This window comes from Salvelinus fontinalis, chromosome 5 (assembly GCF_029448725.1).
Source record: "Salvelinus fontinalis isolate EN_2023a chromosome 5, ASM2944872v1, whole genome shotgun sequence".
Classification (NCBI taxonomy): Eukaryota; Metazoa; Chordata; class Actinopteri; order Salmoniformes; family Salmonidae; genus Salvelinus; species Salvelinus fontinalis.
In genome coordinates, this window is record NC_074669.1 from 20053714 (window position 1) to 20081103 (window position 27390).

The 27390-nt window shown below is 42.0% G+C and overlaps 1 long non-coding RNA gene and 5 other non-coding genes across 9 annotated transcripts; all 6 read right to left on the bottom strand.

The window, feature by feature from the left end:
* Positions 1–3581: 3581 nt before the first annotated feature.
* Positions 3582–25582, bottom strand: LOC129855279 (uncharacterized). 4 transcript variants are annotated; one of them, XR_008759460.1, is made up of 12 exons: positions 25527–25582; positions 24795–24838; positions 24568–24590; positions 24338–24380; positions 24116–24203; positions 23869–23939; positions 23636–23685; positions 23444–23498; positions 23238–23279; positions 16236–16414; positions 15958–16043; positions 3582–5903 (listed from the first exon to the last, which is right to left on the bottom strand). It is a non-coding gene; the product is annotated as an uncharacterized LOC129855279 (long non-coding RNA). The 4 variants fall into 4 exon arrangements; XR_008759461.1 differs by having other exon boundaries at positions 16314–16414; positions 25527–25580; XR_008759462.1 differs by lacking the exons at positions 3582–5903; positions 15958–16043; positions 16236–16414 and adding an exon at positions 22961–23066 and having other exon boundaries at positions 24116–24200; positions 25527–25572.
* LOC129856333 (small nucleolar RNA SNORD47) lies at positions 23132–23203 on the bottom strand. Its single transcript, XR_008759740.1, has one exon. It is a non-coding gene; the product is annotated as a small nucleolar RNA SNORD47 (small nucleolar RNA).
* Positions 23343–23405, bottom strand: LOC129856344 (small nucleolar RNA SNORD78). Its single transcript, XR_008759750.1, has one exon. It is a non-coding gene; the product is annotated as a small nucleolar RNA SNORD78 (small nucleolar RNA).
* LOC129856338 (small nucleolar RNA snR60/Z15/Z230/Z193/J17) lies at positions 24000–24083 on the bottom strand. Its single transcript, XR_008759745.1, has one exon. It is a non-coding gene; the product is annotated as a small nucleolar RNA snR60/Z15/Z230/Z193/J17 (small nucleolar RNA).
* LOC129856320 (small nucleolar RNA SNORD79) lies at positions 24449–24529 on the bottom strand. Its single transcript, XR_008759728.1, has one exon. It is a non-coding gene; the product is annotated as a small nucleolar RNA SNORD79 (small nucleolar RNA).
* LOC129856336 (small nucleolar RNA SNORD74) lies at positions 24943–25018 on the bottom strand. Its single transcript, XR_008759743.1, has one exon. It is a non-coding gene; the product is annotated as a small nucleolar RNA SNORD74 (small nucleolar RNA).
* Positions 25583–27390: the final 1808 nt, after the last annotated feature.

Sequence of the window (27390 nt, forward strand, 5' to 3'; positions counted from 1 at the left end):
TGGCTCCTTCACCAGCAGCAGTTACCATACCTGGTCTGCTAGGTGGTTGCTACTTAAAGTACCCAGGACATTTACAGTATTAGGCAAGACTGCCTTCTCGTCCTGTGCACCAGAGCCATGGAATAGTCTGCAATCCATGCTTCATCTAGATATGTTAGTGCCACTGAATGAATTTACATTTTTGATGGGAGACTCTGTTACAGAGGAGTATAAATGCCTTTTTAGGCCGGATCACGTTGTTGTATTGTATTGTTCTCTGTTTTAAATCGGTAATGTATTGATTGTCGCTGCCCTATTGGCCAGGTCTCCCTTGAAAAAGAGAATGGGCTCAATGGGCTTCTCCTAGTTAAATAAAGGTTAAATAAAATAAAACATATGTTCCATTATATTGACCAGAGATTGGCCACTCTAACAATGGCAATAAATGCCGTAAATAAAAAGGAAGGCAATCAGCAATTTGTTTTTGCCCTATTAAATGTGGAATAAATATATTGTATTTTTTCAACAAAATTATGATGCAAAACAAATGTCTGTAACTCATGAAATAGAAAATAAACAGATATATGTTTTGTAAAGCTGAACAAAAAGAAAACAAAAAGCAAGATCAGGTGGAACCATTGTAGGACAGATAGGCGTGTGAACAACCACAATCGTCCTTGCTATTCAGAAATTCTTGGGGCGTCCCTACCCCCACTGACGTTGACGTTTAAAATGGTTAAAGTACAGGTTATTTAAGGGTTATGGTTAGGGTAGGGACGTCCCAATGATTCCGGATATCACTAACAGGCACAACTCAGATATAAAGTGTTTTTTCTCAACATTTCCGGGATGTCATGTGTCCTTAAATCAGTACACTCGTAACAACCTAAGCATTACAAAACGTATATCAGATTAAATAAACCTCACGATGCAAATAAGCCATTACTTTGTTGACCAAATTAGACACAGTATTGACCTCCGCACAAAAACTACTCGCTTAGGTGAGCTGGAAAAAACGCCACCTGTTGGAAAAGACTGATTTTGGGGCGAGTTATCGCTCTTGCTTCGCCTCTTCCTCTGTCTTGTGTAGAGCGTGGTGGAATGCGCCTCAACCAATGAAATCGTGTGATCTGTTTTAGCACAAGAGCTCGTCAGCTTGTAGTTCTAAAACACAGAAACGAGTTACCCGTGTTCCGTTCAGCTATTGGAAAAATGAATGGGTTAATAATGTTTTGGAATAAACAACGAAAATAAGGTCTGAGGTGAACACAGGCTTATTAGATCTTATACGCTTTGTTCTATGAGATAATAGCAGTCAGTTAACTTGACCTTTATGAATTATGAAGCCTTTACGTACATTTAAAAAAATAACATGAATTATTAAAAATTCACAAAAGGTGGCGTTAACTAATGAAAATGATCTTACAGGACAAAACGTATAAAATCTCCTAAACCTGTGTTTACCGCAGACCTTATTTTCGGTGTTTATCCAAAAACGAACCATGGCGGAGTTAGTGCCTACAAAAAGACAGGTTACTATTTCTCTCTATTCTCATTGGCTACTGGGTCGTACCAATGAGGTATGGGTTGCACAAACAAACAAGATTTATTGTGGTAAATTAAAGCAGAACCAGAGAACACTTGAGAAGTTTAGCCAACATTTATTTTCTGACAAAAAATCCAATCTCTGCTGCATTTTAATATGATCAAGACCAAACCACATCCACAAATTGCGATGGATACAAGCAAAGAATATTTAATAATATGCTCTATAAATAATGTGCTCTATAAAGTGGCTATGATACACCTGCATTTTTTTCCACGCCTGGGTGCATTTCAATAGTACAGTGGATTCTTCTCCTTATTTCCTCCACCTGCACTGATGTGAAAGCAAAAAGGACAGGTGAAAGCAAAAGGGATTCACTATATTTCTTACAGCGGTTCATTTTTTTCAATTAGTGAAGATGAAGGCGAGAGGAGAAGAAGCCACTTTTGAGATTCACCTTTGGTATGCGCTACGTGTTGAGCTCATTGTAGACTAAGCCGTGTTCACATTGGCAGTTTGAAATGACTCAAATCCTATTTATTTGCATTTCCGATTCGAATCTGGTCTTTTCCCTGCAGTCTGAACAGCCAAAAAGCAATCGGATATTTCAAGCCACATTTCAAACCACCTTCGTAGGTGGTTTGAAGTTAGATATAAATCTGATTCCTGTGACTTGTGTCTGAATGGCCAAATTGTCACGTTCCTGACCTGTTTTCTCTTGTTTTGTATTTATTTGGTATGGTCAGGGCGTGAGTTGGGTGGGTTGTCTATGTGTTGTTTTCTATGTTGGGGTTTTGTGTGTTCGGCCTGGTATGATTCTCAATCAGAGGCAGCTGTCAATCGTTGTCCCTGATTGAGAATCATACTTAGGCAGCCGGGGTTTCACGTGTGTTTGGTGGGTGTTTGTATTTCGTGTCAGTGTTCGTGCCACACGGGACTGTCTTTCGGTTTGATTCGCTTTTGTTATTTTGTTTCGTCTAGTGTTCAGTTTATTGTTAATAAATCCTGGACACTTTCCACTCTGCGTCTTGGTCCGATCCCTATGTAACGGATGTGAAATGGCTAGCTAGTTAGCGGGTACGCGCTACTAGCGTTTCAATCAGTTACGTCACTTGCTCTGAAACCTGGAAGTAGTGTTGCACCTTGCTCTGCAAGGGCCGTGGCCTTTGTGGAGCGATGGGTAACGATGCTTCGTGGGTGTCAGTTGTTGATGTGTGCAGAGGGTCCCTGGTTTGCGCCAGTGTCGGGGCGAGGGGACGGTTTAAAGTTATACTGTTACACCTACACCTCCTCTTCTGACGAAGAGGAGGAAATCTGTCGTTACACAAATCTGATTTATTTGCCTGCAAGTGGTTTTTGGACTATTATTTGGCATATCTTGTTGCTTGCTAGCTACTCTGTTGACATTTTGACAATAACATTTGGTAGCTAACTAGCTTAATTGTTTACAAACAAATCAGTGAATGTGATAAAAAGCTAAACAGCTACCAAGCTAGCTAGTCGACTGTTGTGGCTAGACAAATTAAGTTGGATCTTCTTATCCATTGAGGCTTTTTTTTTTTAAAGTGTTCTTACACTATGCTTTTGAACATTCAAGGCAACTGGGAAATATCCATGGCAGGTATTGGTCACCTCAGCTTGCTACATAACTTCTGAGTGATAGGAAGCACGAGCACCACCAGCAATCAGCCTACACCACTGTGCAAACACCCATCCTTACTATGACAACTAGCGTAGCCATGTCAGCAAATGACTGCTGTCTGAACACGCACCAATCCAATTTGGTCATTTGTAACTTGCTTTTTGGACAGTCAGTAGTACAAAACTGATATGAGCATGAAGGCCTGCAGTGTGAACAAGGCTTTAGTCGCAGAACAGCTAATTTCATATCATTTATAATCTGAATAGATACTCAAATACTATAAATGATTATAATTTACTTTCTATCATATCAGATATAATAATGCCGTTTGAGATTCATTACTATAATGTATACTTATGTACTTGTACTGTTTCAGCCACAAGCTTTTTCAACGAAGGATGTCAAACACAGCGGTAAACTCATGGAGATTTAATATTATGCATCAATAAACATGAAAATCTAATACAATCAATGGTTATGATTCAAAGTAAATAAAAAATACATTTTGTTCCGATTGCTCTTTTGAAGCGATACTGAAATGTATGGCAAGGCCTTGAATCAATATTCATTTACAAAGTCATAACATGAAAAGAAAAATGGCTTGAGTTTGTAACGTCTGTAAATTCTATTATATAAGAAGATACAGTATTTATCTACTTTAGAGATAAAAGGATGATACTCTACCTTTACATTTCGGTTAAGTGAACTTGTTGAGTTTCTCACCACAGGCAATCATTGAGTGCGTGTATTCAGCAGGAATGTGCTCTATCGCTACAAATGGTTTTGGTCACAATTCCTTTCCAATAACCAAAATGTAAATTCATGTACTGTATTACCTGGCCTTGCTTACTGATAAAACGTCTTCTGGGGGGAAAAGGAATAGATCTGTCTTTAGCTGACAATATTTCACATAATGGGTTCGCTGAAGAATATCCACAGTCATATGATTCATATGCTCAAGTGAAAGATAGAGATATTCTTTTAGGTACTTATCCAAACATCTGCTTATTTAGTTTAAAATGATGTGGCACTGAATGGGGAATGAACCTTTCAATTAAAGGCAGAAACAAGACAATTATTCTCTCCTATTTAACACCACCACTGGACATAATCTAACCTGGTATTACATTTTGTACCCTAAATGTCACGTTCCTGACCTATTGTTCCTTTTTCTTTTATTTATTTAGTTGGTCAGGGCGTGAGTTGGGGTGGGTTGTCTTTGTGTGTTTTGTCTAGTTTAGGGTGTGTGTATTGTTTAAGGGGTTTTTAGTATGTATGGGGTTGTGTTCAGTGTAGGTGTTTAGGAAAGTCTATGGTTGCCTGATTTGGTTCTCAATCAGAGACAGCTGTTTATTGTTGTCTCTGATTGGGAGCCATATTTAAGGCAGCCATAGGCTTTAGGTGTTTATGGGTAATTGTCTATGTCATTGTGTAGTGGTCAGTGTCAGCACCATTTTGTTTATATAGCTTCACGGTCGTCAGTTTGTTGTTTTGTTTTGTTCGTTGCTCTTCTCTAATAAAAAGAGAATGTATTTCTCACACGCTGCGTTTTGGTCCTCTCTTCAAAGTCAAGACGATCGTGACACTAAACCAAATTTAGCACTCAATAAAACCTCTCATTAAAGCGGCTTAGCATGTTACCCAATCACCTGAAAAACAAATCAAAACACATACATTTGTTCATAAATGCCACAAGGGAAAATTATAAACATGGTGACAAGTCCTCTTCCTCGACTCCACCTTTGTCTATCTTGCAAATGCAGACTTCTTGGGTCCCTCTTCTGGTCATCTTGAGCAGATAAACATACACTAGTCCAGGGGTGTCAAACATCTGGCCCGTAGGTGAAAAAAAACCTCAATATACTTTAAAATTACAAAAATAAAATCTACACTGTGTTGAAATGATAATGGACCTACATTTACAGTTTCTTGACTGTGTCCAGCTCGCTAATAAATCACCAAAATGAAAGCCAGACAGTCAGGGAGCATCAGAAATTCAACAAAAAAAATGACGGTGAGGAAATGACATATTTTCAATGCGGCCCTCTGGACCTCGTTGAAGACAGAATGTGGCCCCCGGGGCAAAATGAGTTTGACACTCCTGCACTAGATGGAGTTAGTACATGGGGAGAGAATGTCAACGAACTTGAGAGGGCACGAATGTAGAAAGGAAAAGGAATGATTCCTGATGTATTGCCATAGAGTTCATATCCTTAAATATTTACTACTGCCAGAAAGAAAGATAAATAAAATTTAAAAAAGAGAATATATATATATATATATATATATATTCATCATAAGTATCTATATATAAACAGATTTGTTCGATCAAAACACCCGCCCCCTCGAGGAAAAGAACAGACCCTTGAGGGATCCTCCTGCAAGATTGTGAGGACTTGTTTGTGTAGCCGAAGGGCATTGGTACTGTTTTTGTCATGCTTTTTTTAGTCGTTCAGGGGATGGAGAGGTGGAGGATGTGGGGTTGGCAAAACAAGGGTTATTATTTTTTACATTGTAGATGTTTCATCTTGATTTCATTAAATTTTTACTTTGAAAATGCAAAGCTGTGATCAAGTTCAATCGTCAGTCATTCCAAGGCTTGGATAAGAAGTGGTTTGCAAAAGAGTTCTTATTAAGACTCCAAGGTCTGCATCTTTGGCCTTAGTGCCTCTGTGATCCAGTTCTTTTCAGTAGAGGCTCATCGTAGACCCAGCACTCCCCATCCTCATGGAACAACTACAGGGAGGAAACATGGAGACAATCAGAGGGGACTACAATACCGCTTCTAAAAATCCAAAAGTCACAGCGCCTTCAGAAAGTACACACACCCCTTGACTTCTCCACATTTTGTGGTGTTTCAGCCTGAATTTAAAATGGATTTAATTGTGATTTAAAAAAATATATATATATATCACTTGCCTACACACAATACCGCATAATGTCAAAGTGGAATGATGTTTTTCCAAATTAATTACAAATGAATAGTTGAAATGTCTTGAGTTAATAAGTATTCAACCCCTTTGTTATGGCAACCTAAATAAGTTCAGGAGTAAAAATGTGAGTTGCATGGGCTCACAGTGTGTGCAATAACAATTTTTAAATGACTTTCTCCTCTCTGTACCCCACACATACAAATATCTGTAAGGTCCCTCAGTCGAGCAGTGAATTTCAAATACAGATTCAACCATAAAGACCAGGGCGGTTTTCAATGCCACGCAAAGAAGGGCACCTACCTATTGGTAGATGGGTAAAAAAACAGACATTAAATATACCTTTGAGCATGGTGAAAATATTAATTATACTTTGGATGGTGCATCAATACAACCAGGCACTACAAAGTAACAGGCGTCCTCCCTAACTTAGTTGCCGTAGAGGAAGAAAACTGCTCAGGGATTTCACCATGAGGCCAATGGTGACTTTAAAATAGTTACAGAGTTTAATGGCTGTGATAGGAGAAAACTGAGGATGGATCAACAACATGTACAGATCAGATCTACAAAAAGTCAACAGAGACTGTACTTTCTCAAAAAGCTGGGATCTTTTAATGTTGACTGTACTGTACTGACAGAGTCAGTACTGACTATCCTACCGATCCTTAAACATCTCCAAAACAAAATTAAATCTAGAAACGGCTTCCTGTTTTGCAACAAAGCATCCTTCACTCATGCTGCCAAACATACCCTCGTAAAACTGACCATCCAACTGATCCTCGACTTCGGTGATAGCCTCCAACACTCTACTCAGCAAAATGGATGCAGTCTATCACAGTGCCATCCGTTTTGTCACCAAAGCCCCGTATACTACCCACCACTGCGACCTTTATGCTCTCGTTGGCTGGCCCTCGCTTCATATTCATCGCCAAACCCACTAGCTCAAGGTCATCTATAAGTCTTTGCTAGGTAAAACCCCGCCTTATCTCAGCTCACTGGTCACCATAGCAACACCCACCCGTAGCATGCGCTCCAGCAGGTATATTTCACTGGTCATCCCCAAAGCCAACACCCCCTTTGGTCGCCTTTCCTTCCAGTTCTCTGCCAATGACTGGAATGAATTGCAAACATTTCTGGTAAAAATGTCTCTTTCAACAGGGTTCACAGAAGACACTGTCCTCCGAGGCAGTACCTACCAGAATAAATTGCATGAATCCACCCCCTCAATATGCAACAGATGCACAGCGTTGTAGAAATAGAAGTAAGCCAACTACAAAATACGTAGCGATTAAAGATGCATCGTTATTGTTTTATATTAATACAACAGGTTTAAAGTATTGAATTGTCTATTTTTGAAGGAGAGACAGGGAAGCAGATATGGGAGTTTTAGGTGAGACAGACAGAGAGAACAAGAGAGTGAAGGAGAGCGTAGACCCAGCTCCAGCAGAGGAAGCAGCAGATGCTGAATTTAGTTCAGGTGGTCTGCAGGAGGTGGTCTGTTAGGTGACAGAGGTGGCAGGAGGCATCCTCACAAGCATACAGGAGGCGGCTCAGGTGACAGAAGAAGGCGTCCTTATGAGCATACAGGAAGCTCAGGTGTCAAAGCAAGCAGCATGTAGCACAGATGTCATGCAGGAGGAGGCCATCATCCAATTGAAGGAGGTCTATAGTATAATAATAATAATAATACACCCACAGTGATTAATTGTACACACATTGAAACAAATATCAAAACAGATGTTTCGTTTTTTAAGAGAATACAGCTCCTGGAAAATAAGCTGTCAAAATCTGCAAGACTAAAAGCCATCAAAACCAAGTACACCGTCATCTTATAGACTGGAATAACGCATATGTTGACTTCTAATAGACAACATTAGGATTGGTTATACAATTAGGGTGATGTCATCATGCATTATCCTCTTCATAATTTGTAGAACAAAACAATATCCAATGTTGGAGGCCATGGAGTCGCTACCTCCACATCTAAAAGGACTTCTTCAAACTACAGTGCAGTGTGTGTGACAACACAGAGGCGGATGCAAGATGCAAGCAACGATGGTTTAATGAAATACAGTTTACAGCAGCAACAGGACAGACAGACTGTACTCAGACGGAATCCGACCCAGGGACTATGGCGCATATACCGATGATAGCGTGCTGAGAAATCCAGAGGAATGTGTCCGGATGGGTAGGAAGGAGCCCAGAAGATAATCCACACAAGGACGCCGAGAGAAAGAGCCCAGACACACGACACAACCTCAGGGAAGTAACAATGATCTGACAACAAGAAACACTGGTTACAGAACATATAAAGGGAAGATAAGTGATTCCAGCTGGCGCAGACAATCAGGCCGAGATTGGGAACCACGCCCACACAAACACGGGAGAGAGAGAGAGAAAAAGAGAAAGAGAGAGAGAGGGAGGCAGTGGATTCTTGAACCGTGACAATACCCCCCCCCCCCCTAGGAACGCCTCTTGGCGTTCCCAGGCGAATTTACCTGTCGATTGAAATCATCGATAAGGGAGTGATCCAGAATGTCCCTAGCAGGTACCCAAATTCTCTCCTCCGGACCGTAACACTCCCAGTCCACCAGGTACTGGATTCCGCGTCCCCTCCTTCTAGAGTCCAAAATACGATTGACAGAAAAGGTGGGTTCCCCATCAACAAGTCGTGGCGGCGGGGGAACCGGGACCGGCGGGTTAATGCGTGCCTGAAACACAGGTTTTATTTTAGACACATGAAAGGTAGGATGAATTCTCCTATACGCCGGAGGAAGCTTGAGCCGGACCGCCACCGGACTAATGATCCTGGTGACTTTGAACGGGCCGATAAATTTGGGGGCAAGCTTGTTCGAAACGGATCGGAGTGGAATGTTCTTAGTAGAAAGCCACACTCCTTGGCCAACGACATATACCGGAGGCTTCGACCGGCGGCGATCGGCCTTAGCCTTGGTGCGCGCCCCCACCCGGAGAAGAGTCTCCCGGGCTCTGCTCCATGCGTGACGGCACCTCTGGATGAAAGCGTGAGCGGAGGGCACAGTGACTTCGAACTCCGTACTGGGAAAGATAGGTGGCTGGTAACCTAAACTACACTCAAACGGAGAGAGACCCGTGGCTGCCACTGGCAACGAATTGTGAGCGTACTCAACCATAGAGAGTTGACTCCAGGAAGAGGGATTCTTAGAAACCAAACATCGCAACACTCTCTCCAAATCTTGGTTGGCCCTCTCCGTTTGACCGTTGCTCTGGGGATGAAACCCTGAAGACAGACTGACACTCGCTCCCAGTAACCTACAAAACTCTTGCCAAAACTTGGACACAAATTGGGGCCCCCTGTCAGAAACTACGTCCATCGGCAGGCCATGTAAGCGAAAGACGTGATCCACGATAGTTACCGCTGTCTCCTTGGCAGATGGTAATTTAGGCAAGGGAATAAAATGAGCCGCCTTCGAGAACCGGTCCACCACGGTCAAAACCACCGTCTTGCCATGGGAGGGCGGGAGGGCGGTAACAAAATCTAGCGCGATGTGGGACCAGGGTCTCGAAGGGACCGACAGCGGTTGGAGTAACCCATCTGGAGGTCGATTAGAAGTCTTCCCAGTGGCACAAACCGAGCAAGCCAAGACAAAACTGTGAATGTCACGAGCCATCAGTGGCCACCAAAAGCGTTGCTTAACCAAAAAGCTAGTGCGGCTGACTCCTGGATGACACGCTACGTTGGAGCAATGCCCCCACCGAATAACATCGGACCGACACCCCTCCGGCACAAACAACCGATTAAGCGGGCAACCGGGCGGAGGCTTTACCCCTTCTAAGGCCGTTTTGACCCTCGATTCAACCTCCCATGTGAGTGTGGAGACCACTAGGGTCCCGGGTAGGATGCACTCGGGAGTGGATGGGCGTTCGGAATGGTCAAAAATGCGAGAGAGGGAATCGGGTTTGACATTCTTGGAACCCGGGCGGTACGAGAGAGAGAGAAGTCAAAACGTCCGAAAAAGAGTGCCCACCGCGCCTGCCTGGAGTTGAGTCGCTTGGCGGTTCTGATATATTCCAAATTCTTGTGATCGGTCCAAACTATAAAAGGTACCCCCGAACCCTCTAACCAATGGCGCCACTCCTCCAGTGCTAACTTCACTGCCAACAACTCTCTGTTGCCAATGTCGTAGTTACGTTCCGCAGGTGATAACCGATGGGACAGGAACGCGCAAGGGTGCATCTTGTCGTCAGAAGAGGAACGTTGGGAAAGTACCGCACCTACCCCCACCTCTGAAGCGTCCACCTCCACCACGAACTGACGCGAGGGATCGGGAGCTATGAGGATGGGGGCCGAAACAAAGCGACTCTTGAGTTTGGCGAATGCAGCCTCGGCTGTATCGGACCACCTGAACGTCACTCTGGGGGAGGTTAAGGCGGTAAGAGAAGCGACTATCTGGCTAAAGTTGCGAACGAAACGCCGGTAGAAATTGGCGAATCCCAGAAACCTCTGTAGGGCCTTACGGGAATCTGGGCTTGGCCAATCCACCACAGCCTTAACCTTGTCAGGATCCATGTGAATACCTTCAGTCGAGACGATGTAACCTAGGAATGGAACGGATTGTGCATGAAAAATGCATTTCTCCGCCTTGACAAAAAGTCCATTCTCCAACAACCTCTGAAGCACTCGTCTGACGTGCTGAACGTGTTCCTGGAGAGAAGAAGAAAAAATCAGTATGTCATCCAGGTAAACATATATGAACTGATCAATCATATCTCTCAGCACGTCATTGACGAGTGCCTGGAAAACCGCTGGGGAGTTGGATAGCCCAAAAGGCATGACCAAATATTCGAAGTGCCCTCTGGGGGTGTTAAACGCGGTCTTCCATTCATCCCCCCTCCTTATGCGAACCAAATGATATGCATTACGTAAATCCAACTTAGTGAACACGGATGCTCCCTGTAACCTTTCAAAGGCTGAGGACATCAACGGTAAGGGATAGGTATTCTTCACTGATGTTATTCAACCCACGGTAATCAATGCAAGGACGCAGAGATCCGTCCTTCTTCCCCACAAAGAAGAACCCCGCCCCCGCTGGAGAAGAGGAAGGACGAATGAATCCAGAGGCCAGAGATGTATCTCTCCATAGCCTCCCTCTCAGGAACAGAGAGTGAATATAACTTGCCTTTAGGCGGAGACTCACCTGGCAATAATTCTATTGCACAGTCATAGGGACGATGCGGAGGAAGAGAAGCAGCACGGGACTTGCTGAACACCTCCTTCAGGTCGAGGTATTCAACGGGCACGTTAGACAAATCCACTGCCTCCTCTAGAAACACAGAATCAGACACAGATGAACAAGCAGACACTAAACAGGACTCAAGACACTTGTTACTCCACATGGATATAGAGTTATGACCCCAGTCAACTCTGGGGTTGTGTTGGGTGAGCCAAGGGTGGCCGAGAACTAATGGTGCAAGGGGTGAGTCCATGAGTAGAAATGATAGTGTCTCAGTGTGATTGCCAGAAGTGATGAGTGTGATAGGTTCAGTGGTATGAGAAATGTTGGGGAGTTCTTGACCATTGAGAGCGTTGACGGATATCTTGTGCGTGAGTGAGGTGATAGGAATCTGGAGTTTGTGAGCGAGCTTGAAGTCCATAAAATTACCCTCTGCTCCTGAGTCCAGTAAGGCTTGGGTGTCGTGCGTGTGGGTGGCCCATCTTAGTCTTACCGGGAGGAGAGTAGATGATGAGGTCTTCTCTGTGGTGACACCACCCGATAGTAGCCTCATACTTACTACCGGGCCGGATCTTTTACCGGGCAGGAGTGGATAAAGTGGCCCGCTCTACCACAGTAGAGACAGAGTCCTTGGGATCTCCGCCTCTCTCTCTCTTCCCGGGAGAGGCGAGCTCTCCCCAGCTGCATGGGTTCGTGAGCGGAGGCGGAACTGGCCGTGTTCCCGCCGCTGGCATGCCAGCCCTCCGTGTCGTTATACGGTCTGTTAGGGCATGCTCGGCGGCCAATACGACTCAGACGAGCGTCGACCCTCAAGGCTAGTTCCACTAGTCCATTTAAACTCCTGGGAAGGTCCAGAACATAGATCTCCTTCTGGATCCGGTCCCCCAGTCCATGCAGGAACATGTCCCACTGCGCCTCCTCGTTCCACTGACACTCTGCGGCCAGAGTGCGGAATTGGATGGAGTATTCCGATACTGAACGGTCTCCTTGGCGAAGGTCAGCGAGTAGTCTGGCCGCCTCCCTACCCGCCACGGCCCGATCGAAGACCCTTCTCATCTCCTCGGAGAGTGTCTGGAAAGAGGTGCAGCATGGGTCCTGGTTCGCCCACACCGCCGTTCCCCAAAGAGCCGCTTTGTCTGATAGCAGTGTGAGTACGAATGCTACCTTAGACTGTTCACGGTTGAAGGTCCGTGGCTGCAACGAGAAATGCATGGAACATCTCGTAAGAAAAGCTCTGCAATAGTCAGGATCACCTGAATAACCCTCTGGTGTCGGTAGCCGTGGCTCTAGCTGGGAATCCAGCTCTGGCGGGGCGGGTTGAACTGCCGGTGTAGGTGGCGCAGCGAGACCCCTCAGATGTTGTACTTGTTGGGTCAGCTGGGATACCTGCGTCACAAGGGCTTGTACTGCCCGACCTGTGCTGGAGATGTTCTCCTCTTGTTGATCCATTCTCGTGATACTGCGGGAAATGAATTCGGTCAGACTCGTTGAACTCGCTGCATCCATGGTAGGGTCAGATCATTCTGTGACAACACAGAGGCGGATGCAAGATGCAAGCAACGATGGTTTAATGAAATACAGTTTACAGCAGCAACAGGACAGACAGACTGTACTCAGACGGAATCCGACCCAGGGACTATGGCGCATATACCGATGATAGCGTGCTGAGAAATCCAGGGGAATGTGTCCGGATGGGTAGGAAGGAGCCCAGAAGATAATCCACACAAGGACGCCGAGAGAAAGAGCCCAGACACACGACACAACCTCAGGGAAGTAACAATGATCTGACAACAAGAAACACTGGTTACAGAACATATAAAGGGAAGATAAGTGATTCCAGCTGGTGCAGACAATCAGGCCGAGATTGGGAACCACGCCCACACAAACACGGGAGAGAGAGAGAGAGAGAGAGAGAGAGAGAAAAAGAGAAAGAGAAAGAGAGAGAGAGAGGGAGGCAGTGGATTCTTGAACCGTGACAGTGTGCAGAGAAATAGGAAAGGACGGAGGTTCTCTGTGAAGATAAAACAACTTGGAATACAGCTGTACCACCACAGTCCTTCCACTTACAGATTTCGGCAGAAAAAATGTGCCCTCCATCGCTACCTTGCCCGCACCATTGCTTTCTATTCTGTAAGAATAAATATTGCATTTTGCTCTTACAAGAGGATTAATTTGTTGGACTGCATGTTTTCAGAAATAATCTAAAAGATGGTATTAATTATTATTTTATTTTGAAGCCCGGATTCCTCGACTCATCGAGAAGATGTTACTCCTGGTCAGAAATATGAAAACAGAAAGAAATGTGTCCCTAATGTTTGATGAAATGAAATAAAACAACATCTAGATTACAATCGCGAAAGGAACGTCATTGACAGCTTAACCATTAAGGGAGATGTTGCCAATCAGGCAATGGTTGTTATGGTTAGGAGTGTCACTTCGAAATGGAAACAGGTAATTATGTGACTGAGCTATCAGACAATACATGACTACTTTTTAACGTTCCTAAAATTCCACTCTCAAGACACTTCATTTACTTACCCCTCACTTGTTTACGTCTCCCACGCAGGCATTTGGCTATTTCCTGGCTAAATTGGCAACTCCAGCCCAAGAGACTGCTGATATTGTGGCTGAGGCAATAAAGAGACTAAAAAGCATAGGACTGACTAAGTAACAATGTCTATACACAATAGTCCAGTTTCATCACTACTATATATTTGGAATTTACAGTAATTACTTTAAATGCGACAGGTCAACAATGTTGTGTGTGACCAGTCACGCTGTAATATGAAGTCTATGAAACTCCTTGGGGCAAGTCTAAATGCCGAGGAACACACTGACGGTGCACACTGCATCACAGTTGAAGACTACAAAATCCCCATCATCTTTGATGTTCAAAAACTCAGTGCGGAACAACTTCAAGCGTCATGGGATAAAGGTAGATTCAAAGATTATTAAATGGAAAATATAAAATATAATTCTTTAACAATAAAAATTGACTGTCATTTCTTTTAACTCACCAGATCAGAGATGAAATAATTTGAAACCATCTGGTGTTGTTTTACAAGATGGCACACAATCAGGAAGTCACCAAAGCTGACGAACAAACACAATCTGCCACCCTTCACAAACATGTGAGTGAAGCTGGCAACACAGGTGTTAAGCCACATAGTCTCTTCAGGTAAAGAAGTACAGCAACATAAATATCTTCAATAATTTACAAATTCATACACTTTTTACATTAAGACATTAAACTAACCTGTTATTGCTTGAAAATCCTGTCTTTTAATTTTTTTAAAACTAGGCAAGTCAGTTAAGAACCAATTCTTATTTACAATGACGGCCTACCCCAGCCAAACCCGGATGATGCTGGGCCAATTGTGCGCGCCCTATGGGACTTCCAATCATGGCCGGATGTGATACAGCCTGGATTCAAAGCAGGGACTGTAGTGACACCTATTGCACTGAGATGCAGTGACCGCTGCGCCACATAATTATACAAATATTAATAAATGTTGGCAGGAAAAGAAGCTACATCATAAAACATGATGTAGTAGTACTAATGAATAGTTTACTTACTTAAGGGATGCAAACTATGATGCAGCTAAGCTAACTGCCTAAGGAGGTGGAATGCACAGCCCAGTTATTGAAAAAAATGAACAAGCTGTTTTGACGTTCTGAAGTCAAGGTATGTTCGATCAAATGTAAATGCAATCAGTACAGGGTGTATTACACAGTTTAAAACCTTGCACATAGAAATCACTATCAGACCAACACATGCTTTTTCCTTCTAGATCTTGCTGGGATAGAAATCCATGGAGGGCTCTCAGACAAGAGAACAGCTTCAAGCTGGATTTCCTTCGGGAAGCAATACAATGGATTGAAACATGGAAATTTAAGTTGATTTAAAACGAATACATTAAATATGCCATGCTTCTTCCACCTCAAACTAGACTAGGACCCACTCACTGACACGCTTTGCAGAAACCAAGATAATATTACTCCTGTAATGCAGGACTATTTGGACTCCCATTCTGACCACTAAACACACTATTTGACCAGTGGAGGCTGCTGAGGGGAGGACGGCTCATAATAATGGCTGGAACCGAACAAATGGAATGGCATCGAACACATGGAAACTATGTGTTTAATGTATTTGATACCATTTCACTTATTTCGCTCCAACCATTACCAAGAGTCAGTCCTCCCCAATTAAGGTACCAGCAACCTTAAGGTACAACCAAAATATAAACCAGTGTATTTTTAGGTCAGGAACTACTCTACCATGCCAGCAAGGCTTCATACTAACCCTACGGAGTGTCCTAAAAATAACTAATGAAGCAGATGAAAATGATTTAAAATGTCTGTGCACAGCCAAACTTAATCAGGACAGTTTAGAGGTAAGTTGTGAGTTATAATGTAATATCATGTTTGTTTATTTAGGGTAATCATGCATTTCTGGCATTCATCTTGCATTTAATTAGAGGTCACAAACCCAACCACGGTCCAATACATGTAGTACTAGGCTAACGCGTACAATGCAGAAAGATGACCATTTCCAAATAATCTATGGGACCCGCAGCATTAAAGATGCTGACCGCGCCGCAATGATCGGTCAGGACCCGCAGCCCTCTACATTGAATCACTCACCCATTGTGCTAGTTGTTGTTGGTGCTCAGTCTCCAATGTTCTCTGCCATGTTTTCTTGGACCTTCCTCTTCATCTCCTGCATTCACCTTCAGATGACAACATAGAAGGAAATGAGATTAAAGATCAGAGGGTATTTCAAACGTTTATCCTAATGTTTCAGATGTATTTTTTCCCAGAATCGGTTCTCAGTTATTAGGGGGAAAGGTGGGAACAGATTCAACCCCTCTGCCAAAGAGTTTTCTGCTGCACTTAAGTGCTTCAATTGCGAACATCCTCACTTGTGCAAGTAACACAAACTGCCAGACCGATCCAGATGACGACCTACTAATCCACCGCAAAGACACCACTTCTCCTACCCCTCTTGCTTCCGGCTTTAGTCCTAATGATGCGGGCCAACTCAGAGGATCCTCCACCGATCATCGCCAGTTGCATCTTCCCACTGCTTCAGACAGTCACCCTACAGCAATTACAACGGTAAACAACTTCAATATGACACAAACGACTTTAAAAAGAGGTGTTTGTATTACTCACAAATATTATTACCCCAATACAGATCAACACTGCCGAAGGGGCTGCAGATGGTGATTGTTTGAAGGATGAGATCCTGAGCGATATAAGCGAATGGCTTGCACATGATGTGCAGAAAACGCCAATCCTCCATGACTGCAAGGCATGCGAGAGGCTGTTGGTCCACATCGGTTCTGAGCATAACTATGCTAAACGATCTGATGCAACAACCTATATCAAAAGGAAGCGCTACACTGAGGACGCTAGGGTGGTGGAGTAATCTCAACTGCTGAGGATAATGGTAACAAAAATGGAGGACATAATTGACAAAAACCTTAGTCTCTGAGGAAAAACTGGCATTGTGTCAGGAGTAAGAGTCCGTAGATCTAGATCTTTGATTGCATCCTGGAAGGCCATGTAGAGCATACCTAACCCCCCAAAGAAAATAATTAATACACCATGTGTAGAATGCTAGGGCAACTTAGAAAAATTAAACGTGAAGTTAACGAACCAAAAACCACAGCACAGCGTAAACTGAATTGTTGGCCTGCTGGAGGTCATTTTGCAGGGCTCTGGCAGTGCACCTCCTTGCACAAAGGCGGAGGTAGCGGTCCTGCTGCTGGGTTGTTGCCCTCCTACGGCCTCCTCCACATCTCCTGATGTACTGGCCTGTCTCCTGGTAGCCCCTCCATCCTCTGGACACTACGCTGACAGACACAGCAAACCTTCTTGCCACAGCTCGCATTGATGTGCCATCCTGGATGAGCTGCACTACCTGAGCCACTTGTGTGGGTTGTAGACTCCGTCTCATGCTACCACTAGAGTGAGAGCACCGCCAGCATTCAAAAGTGACCAAAACATCAGCCAGGAAGCATAGGAACTGAGAAGTGGTCTGTGGTCACCACCTGCAGAACCACTCCTTTATTGGGGGTGTCTTGCTAATTGCCTATAATTTCCACCTTTTGTCTATTCCATTTGCACAACAGCATGTGAAATTTATTGTCAATCAGTGTTGCTTCCTAAGTGGACAGTTTGATTTCACAGAAGTGCGATTGACTTGGAGTTACATTGTGTTGTTTAAGTGTTCCCTTTATTTTTTTGAGCAGTGTAAATTAAGGACCATGACAAGAAAACCTGCCGATGAAAAGCAGAAAGTTTCTGTCACGTTCCTGACCTGTTTTTTCCTTTTTTTGTATTTATTTGGTTGGTCAGGGCGTGAGTTGGGGTGGGTTGTCTATGTGTTATTTTCTATGTTGGGATGTTTGTGTTCGGCCGGGTATGATTCTCAATCAGAGACAGCTGTCAATCGTTGTCCCTGATTGAGAATCATACTTAGGCAGCCTGGGTTTCACGTGTGTTTTGTGGGTGTTTGTATCTCGTGTTCGTGCCACACGGGACTGTTTTCGGTTTGGTCACGTTTGTTGTTTTTGTATGTGTAAGTGTTCAGTTTTACGTTCATTAAATAATGACTACTTTCCACTCTGCGTGTTGGTCCGATCCATGCTCCTCCTCGTCTGAGGAGGAGAACGACTTCGACAGCCGTTACAGTTTCACTGGAATTTTGTCAATATTATAATTGCAAAACAACATGAAGTTAAGGCCACCAAAAGTAGAGAAGACATGATGAGGAATAAAATTCCAGATAGAAGTGGGTCTTCTTAGGAATTGTTTTATCCAATTGATCTTAAAAGTATTATTTAAAGTAGTAAAGTCCCGAAAATTCAGCCCACCATTCTCATAAGTTTTCATTACAACAGTTTTCCTAATGTAATGGGTACGGTTTCTCCAAAGAAAGTTGAAAAGCATCTGGTCTATCTCCTTGCTTATTTTACTGTCAAGATATAAAAGATAGAGCACCTTTATTTAACTAGGCAAGTCAGTTAAGAACACATTCTAATTTTCAATGACGGCCTAGGAAATGTGGGTTAACTGCCTTGTCCAGGGGCAGAACGACACATTTTTACCTTGTCAGCTCATGGATTCAATCTTGCAACCTCAATCTTGCAACTAGTCCAACGCTCTAACCACCTGCCTCACGAGGAGCCCGCCTGTTATGCAAATGCAGTAAGAAGCCAAGGTAAGTTGCTAGCTAGCATTAAACGTATCTCATAAAAAACAATCAATCAATCAATCAATCATAATCACTAGTTATAACTACACATGGTTGATGATATTACTAGTTTATCTAGCGTGTCCTGCGTTGCATATAATTGATGCAGTGCGCATTCGCGAAAAAGGACTGTCGTTGCTCCAACGTGTACCTAACCATAAACATCAATGCCTTTCTTAAAATCAATACACAGAAGTATATATTTTTAAACCTGCATATTTAGCTAAAAGAAATCCAGGTTAGCAGGGAATATTAACCAGGTGAAATTGTGTCATTTCTCTTGCGTTCATTGCACGCAGAGTCAGGGTATATGCAACAGTTTGGGCCGCCTGGCTCATTGCGAACTAATTTGCCAGAATGTTACGTAATTATGACATAACATTGAAGGTTGTGCAATGTAACAGGAATATTTAATCTGATGGATGCCACACGTTAGATAAAATACGGAACGGTTCTGTATTTCACTGAAAGAATAAATGTTTTGTTTTCGAGATGATAGTTTCCGGATTCGACCATATTAATGACCTAAGGCTCGTATTTCTGTGTGTTATTATGTTATAATTAAGTCTATGATTTGATAGAGCAGTCTGACTGAGCGATGGTGGGCACCAGCAGGCTCGTAAGCATTATTTCCAACAGCACTTTCATGCGTTTTGCCAGCAGCTCTGCTGTTTATGAATTCCAGCCTATCAACTCCCAAGATTAGGGTGGTGTAACCGATGTGAAATGGCTAGCTAGTTAGCGGGGTGCGTGCTAACAGCGTTTCAAACGACACTCGCTCTGAGACTTGGAGTAGTTGTTCCCCTTGCTCTGCATGGGTAACGCTGCTTTGAGGGTGGCTGTTGTCGATGTGTTCCTGGTTCAAGCCCAGGTAGGAGCGAGGAGAGGGACGGAAGCTATACTGTTACACTGGCAATACTAAAGTGCCTATAAGAACATCCAATAGTCAAAGGTATATGAAATACAAATGGTATAGAGAGGAATAGTTCTATAATTCCTATAATAACTACAACCTAAAACTTCTTAGGTGGGAATATTGAAGACTCATGTTAAAAGGAACCACCAGCTTTCATATGTTCTCATGTTCTGAGCAAGGAACTTAAACGTTGGCTTTCTTACATGGCACATATTGCACTTTTACTTTCTTCTCCAACACTTTGTTTTTGCATTATTTAAACCAAATTGAACATGTTTCATTATTTATTTGAGGCTAAATTGGTTTTATTGATGTATTATATTAAGTTAAAATAAGTGTTCATTCAGTATTGTTGTAATTGTCATTATTACAAATACATTTTAAAAATCGGCCGATTAATCGCTATCGGCTTTTTTTGTCCTCCAATAATCGGTATCGGCGTTGAAAAATCATAATCGGTCGACCTTTACTAGAGATACCTTCGGCCTTGGTTATTAGGACTCTCCCTTTTAAAGATAAGTCCCTCTGTAGCCATTGATTTAGCTTCTTCTGGGTATTTTTAATAAGAGGGTTAAAATTTAGTAAGCCTCTAGACTTCTGATCCTTTGTAATGGTTATGCCTAAATATGTAAGTTCTTCTTTTACTGGAATACCATAATATGAAGGTGTCACACAATCTTTGACAGCTATGAGTTCACATTTATTAATGTTAAGATATAGACCAGAAGCTTTGGAAAAGGATTGTATCACATTTATCGATATGGGAATTTGGTTAGCGTCTTTCAGAAAAAGTGTAGTATCAGCAGCCAGCTGGCTTATAGTCATTTCTTTACCAGCTATGGAAATCACTTGTACAGGACTATTATTTAAAGAATTTGCAAGAAGTTGGGTGATTAATAAAAACAGGTATGGGGAGATAAGACAACCTTGCCTAATTCCTCTCTTTAACTCAAATCTAGGTGAGGTGCCATGTTTCAATTTGATAGAGCTGTTACCATTTGCATAGAGTCTTAATAGCCTTACAGAAAAAATCCCCAAAGCCAAGTCTCTCAAGGGAGTGGAGGAGAAACTGATGCTCTACTGTGTCAAATGCTTTATAAAAGATAATACTAGTTTGACATTGTTAGAAATATGTCTGTTCCTCATGAAGCCAGACTGTGTTTAATCAATGATTGCATCCAGGACTTCTTTAATTATTTTTGCAAGTATTAAGGCTATTATCTTATAGTCATTATTAAGAAGACAAATTGGAGCCAGTTATCAATGAGCAGCCCTTCTTTTTTAGGCTTAGGTATCAGTGTTATTAACCCCTGACTCATTGTAGGAGGGAGAACATTGTTTTTAATACTCTCTAAAGACTTCAAATAGGAAGGGAGCTACTTGTTCAGAAAATAATTTGTAAAATTCTGATGTATTTCCATCAACACCTGGTGATTTATTGTTCTTTAGATGTTTGATACTCTATAATCTCTTCAACTTTGATGGGTTCATCACACTGTTTAGATTCTATATCACTGATAGTGAACATTATTCAGTGAGTTAAAAAACATATCTGTGGATTCCTGACAGTACGTAGAACTATACAATTTTCTGTAAAAATTGCTACAGTATTTAGCGATTAATTTTTGGTCATCTGTAATAACACCATCAATGTTTAATTTATGGACAGTGTTATTTTTAGAATGAAATTTCTCAAGTCTAAAGAAATAGGATGAATTCTGTTCTCCCTCAAACCATTTTTTCCTAGATCTAATAAAGGCTCCTGCTTTTAATCTGTATATATTATCCAGTTTATTTTTTAACTCAATCAGTTACATCTTCTCCCCCGAGAGGCCGGCTAGGGACCTCTGAGAAAGGGAAGTTATCTTAATGATCACCTTTTCCTCCTCAGCTCTTCTGGTCTTAGCAAGATTACTACCATATTTAAGGTAATTAAAAACCTCAAATTTAAAGAGCTCCCAGTTCTTGCATTAAGATTTTTCTTCACAAGCCCTCTCCCAAAAGTGTGAGAGCAGATCTTTAACTATATCATTATGTAATATTTTTATTTTATTTTACCTTTATTTAACTAGGCAAGTCAGTTAAGAACAAATTCTTATTTTCAATGACGGCCTAGGAACAGTGGGTTAACTGCCTGTTCAGGGGCAGAACGACAGATTTGTACCTTGTCAGCTCGGGGATTAGAACTTGCAACCTTTCGGTTACTAGTCCAACGCTCTAACCACTAGGCTACCCTGCTATGAGCTATTTAGCTTTCAGTAGGATGCTCTGCCAAGGTTAGTATCAGGGGTAAATATTTGTATAACAATGTAAATGGCCCTATGGTCTGTGAGGGGAGTAATACAGATATTTGTAGTAACACACCCACTATCAATACATTTAGATTTAAGCCAAAAATCTATTCTGGATTGTCTGGAACCTGTTTTGTTTCTCCAAGTGAATGATCTGTCGGCCGGAAACCTCTCTCCATATATCAGTAAGATCAAACTTTTACATAAAAAGTATTAACCCAAATTCTGATTGGTTGGTCTACGTGGGGGCCATCAGCCGAAATTGAGTGAGACTCTTGAAGAAAGCAAAACTGTTCGAATTTGTTACACAAATAAAAAATAAGGCCTTGGCTTCACATTGTTTCGATTTCAGAGCCACGATCAGAGTTCATGTTGCGTTTTTTGTAGGGTGGTTTGCACGGAGTAACCTGTAAAGAGTTCAACATTCTAAAGCATGAGATTATCCATAGGGCAAGCGTAGTTCTCTATAAGCACGTTTCTCTTGTTGATTAGCAATAGAACGGCTATTCTTTTTGTCACGGCTTTGCATGAACATACCGAAATAAATTAGTTATTCAAGTAACAAGTCTTATATCTTGAACAAAAATATTGACAAACTTTATTTCTCTTACAGAAGTTTGGTACGGAGCTCGGGGGGGAAATGCATCTGTTCCAAGTCATCTTGGAACCTCCTGCATGCCAAAATCCTATCCATTCAAATTATATGGACTCGTCAGTTCAGCCAACGGTAGCATGGGGTGCGTCATATGCTCTAGTCAATTGCATGTCTACTTGAATATACGCCCACTGCATGTTAGCTAGCAAAATAGCTAGCATTAGCCTGCCTAGCTACTACCCAAATTATTTCTACAATTGCCAAAACCCCTCCCCACAACCGCTTACTTGGAAGACGTTCGCGCATTTACAAATTTCACATTCGTTTTTACTTGAAAGTACTCTCCTTAAAAGTATAACTTAGTTTAAAGTGCTTTTCCAATCTTTGGTGTTAAGGTTATTTCCGTTAATTAGATCAAATATATTTACATTCTCCAAAGTTGCAGTTTGATCTGGAATCAAACAATTCCACAATTTGAATATGATTTATTACAATCACTAAGCCATCTAATAAAACACGATCTTACCTACTACCATGACATAGTGACCAATAGTTACCTAAACACATTAAATTCAAGACAGGGATAATTCACACATTTTATTGATAGCGGAACACAGTAACTCGCAGTATAAAATGTGGTCTGAAATCATGGACGTCTCCCACTGCATCGCTTGATATCCGTCATCATTTCTGAGGAATGGCAAAGAGAACTAAGCAAAACGCATTCACAAACAAACTCAGTAAAGCTATTTTGTAACCTCAGATATAAATGGAACGGTATAGTATAATCAGAAAATTCATTTGGCAGAATGTATTCATCATAGGTTGAGTAAAGGGCAACTGCACATTACATAATCTCACCTTGTTCTTAGCTACACTTGCAGCTGTAAATTCACTGGCCACCTAGAGAAAGATTAAGTTATTTTAGACAAATTACAATCATGGGCAATGCAATGCACTTCCAGGTTCCTCAGTTTTGGTAATGTCCACATAAAAATTCAGGTCAGACATTTGTAAGCATCACTGAAACTCAGTTAAGTGGACTACCCAAATCTATGTATACCAACCTGACAGGGACAGCTCTATGTGAGTTCCAATCCTTCATGCCAGTACCCACTGCGCCTGCAAATAAGTGAAAGATTATCACAATGACTCAATGCAATGAGTCAATTTTAGAACAGAGTGTTACAATGTACTGAACCAGAGACAATTTAAAGCCATCCTTTAGTTGTAACTTCAAAATAACACGTGTAACTCACTTCAGTCATCCTTCTTGCCACACCAGATCCTTGTTCTGCATCTACTGGGTCTGAATAGAGTACAGCTTTTAATCAAAATGCTCAAGGTATCCAAACCCAGAAAACCAAAAAACCTCAATCTAATCAGTGTAACAATTTTGTCCTCAAAGAGATCAGAGACCTGATTCAATGTCATCATTTCAGATTGCACTATGCTGTTACCCTTCATTTTATATGGAAACTTTGTAACTTACCCTAGATTAACAGCCAAACTAGACTTGAGCCTCCAGGATCCCATCATAGCACGAGGTCAGAAACTTCAGTTCTGTAAAGATATACTGTCAGGGTTGTATAGGCAAAAAATGATAAATACGCTTTGAAATCAAGGATACATCAGATAGGAGCGAAAGACAATGCTGAGTATTCATCATAGAGTATCAGCTGAACTATGCTGTCATCATTGTATCAAGTAGTAAGCCTAGAATAAACAAAGCAACCTACCTTTTGTCAAAGTTTCAGTCACATGACATTTCCATTGGCTCCTGAAAATGGAAAGGTCCCATGATCTTCATGCAGTGAGTTAAACCTACTGAAATGGATACAGATGGGAGCAAACAGCAAAGCTGCTTAGTCTTCATGGTGCATCTGCTGACCTAAACATTAATTGTCTCACATGATAAAGCATCATTACTCGTTGGTTGAGTGCAAAGTGTAGTAGCTTACCATGGCAACAGGTTCAGATATTGGCATTCAAAGAGAAGGCCATCTGAAGATTAGAAATAAATGCATTAGTTTTGTCTAAGGAGAAAGGACTGGCTTCTTTTAAAGCAGCTGCACTGTGTCAGTAAAAACATTTTATTCATTATTTTTCATAGAGATTCCCAATGTTTTTTTTAACAGTCATCATTTACAGTACAAGACACTGAAACGGCTATGAAATACATGAAACATACCCAATGCCACAACTTGTCTGCAGCTGTAAAAGAATAAATGTAAAGTGAGCCTTTAAAATACCTTAACAGGTAATGCAAACGTGCTGTGCCTCAGAATATGCAATTTGGTGGTTGCAGATTCATCATCCAAACAGATCAAGAGTAGCAAATGGGGTCATCAGTGGCACAGGGCTCAAATTCTTCGATTTAACACGTGGATGTTGGGTAACACTAATAATCATCCATACCTCATTCTGAATCTTCCAATTTGTGCTTTGCTTCTCAGCAATACCTGCGAAACACAAATAACTCAGATCTGCAAAACTGTCCTTTGAGCAAATGTCAGTTGAATAACTAGGACAGTGCAGTAATAGTGACACGAAGCAATTATGTATGTTCCAAGTCAGAATGGTTGGCGTTTCCTCAATGTAACTCAGATGTCCCTACCAACACTTATTTCATCATGTAAGAATGGGAGGCCCAGCTTGCCGGGGTACAAGTTGACTGGGTTGTAGTTAATGTTCGGCGTTCTATTATTAAAGTGCACTCTCGAGTTCACTTGTTCCAAACTCGATCCTCTAGTACCCACCAACAAATTATTAGATTAACTAAGCAGGCCCTCAATGAGTTGAATCAGGTGCTTTATCCAGAACTACAACATAGCGCGATGTTTGTGGGGGGGGGGGGGGGGGGGGGGGTACTCTAGGACTTGAGTAGGGTAACACTGTCCTAGAAGAAAATTCTGCTAGATTGAAAGAGACAAAAAACGTGTTCACCACACGTGAGACACGTGGTGGAGTTACGCCTGCTAACTAAGGCTAGCGAGCGCAACACGACCTAGCTAGGTCATTCCGCAAAATTGACACATTTACCAGACGTAACTAATAAACTATGACGGCAAATACAAACTGATACATGACTGAAAGCATGTGCATTAAATACATAACCTTTGACTAGAAAATGCAAGAAAAAAATCTTACCTTTCTTCAGGATCGGAGAGGAGAAGGAGACCGATGAAAGGGTGGAGGCTGACTTTATATGGAATGTATTCGCATTGGTTTATGGGAAAAGTCAGTATCTTCTTCTGTGATTGGCCAAACACGATTTTATTTGGAACCCCCTCGCGGCGGCACACGGAACGGTTGGCTGGGGGCGGGTCGACCCCACCCACCCACCCACCACACTTTTTCATTTGCGCGCAGGCTTTCCAAACAGCGGTGTTCGTAAACCCACCGCTAGAAGGAATCCAGTTTTTGTCAAATTAACATCAGTTGTGATTTTTCGTAGCAGGTTAGGATAATGTAAGGTAAGGTAAGGGAAATTAGGTTAGGAAAAGGGCTAGGGTTAGCAAAAATACTACAAATGTCAATTTTAGACGTTCATTTGACAAAAACTGGATGACAAGTTGTCCTTTAAAGTTCATATGGATAATATTGTGAGGAAGATTACATTGAAATTGGGTTTTTATTTTCGTAATAAGGCTTGCTTCCCGTTAATGGATAGAAAGAAGCTTGTTCAGGCCACTTTTCTCTGTCATTGATTATGGTCACTTGCTGTATGCAGCCTCCTCTTTCTTACAGAGACTGGACTCTGTTTATCATGTATTTTTGCGCTTTATTACAAATGCCAAATCACTCACCCACCATTGCACCTTGTACCAGATGTTGGGTTGGACCTCACTTTATATGCGCAGAAATCAAATCAAATTGTTTTTGTACAACAGGTGTAGGTAGACCTTACAGTGAAATGTTTACTTACAAGCCCTTAACCAACAATGCAGTTCAAGAAATAGAGTTAAGAAAATATTTGCTAAATAAATTAAAGTAAAAAATATAATAAAAAGCAACACAATAAGATGACATAATAATTACTAGGCTATATACAGGGGGTACCAGTACCGAGTCAATGTGCAGGGGTACAGGTTAGTCGAGGTAATTTGTACATGTAGGTAGGGATAATGTGACTATGCACAGATAATAAACAGCGAATAGCAGCAGTGTAATAACAAATAGGGTGGCCATTTGATAAATTGTTCTTCAGTCTTAGCTGTTAAGGAGCCTTTTGGACCTAGACTCCTCCTTATAGGCTGTCTCATCGTTGTCGATGATCAGGCATACATACCACTGTTGTGTCGTCAGCAAATTAAATTATGGTGTTGGAGTCGTGCTTGGCCACGCAGACGTGGGTGAACAGGGAGTACAGGAGGGGACTAAGTGGGCCTACCCTAGGGTTTCCGGGATGATAGTGTTGATGTGAGCCTTGACCAACCGTTCAAAGCACTTCATGACTACCAACGTCATTTAGGCAGGTTATCTACGAAGCCCTTTTGGGTAAACTCCCTCTTTACCTCTGTAGTCTGGTCTCCTTCACCAGCAGCAGTTACCATACCTGGTCTGCTAGGTGGTTGCTACTTAAAGTCCCCAGGACATTTACAGTATTAGGCAAGACTGCCTTCTCGTCCTGTGCACCAGAGCCATGGAATAGTCTGCAATCCATGCTTCATCTAGATATGTTAGTGCCACTGAATGAATTTACATTTTTGATGGGAGACTCTGTTACAGAGGAGTATAAATGCCTTTTTAGGCTGGATCACGTTGTTGTATTGTATTGTTCTCTGTTTAAAATCTGTAATGTATTGATTGTCGCTGCCCTCTTGGCCAGGTCTCCCTTGAAAAAGAGAATGGGCTTCTCCTAGTTAAATAAATGTTAAATAAAATAAAACATATGTTCCATTATATTGACCAGTGATTGGCCGCTCTAACAATGACAATAAATGCCGTAAATAAAAAGGAAAGCAATCAGCAATTCCCCCCCCCTTATTAAATGTGGAATAAATATATTGTA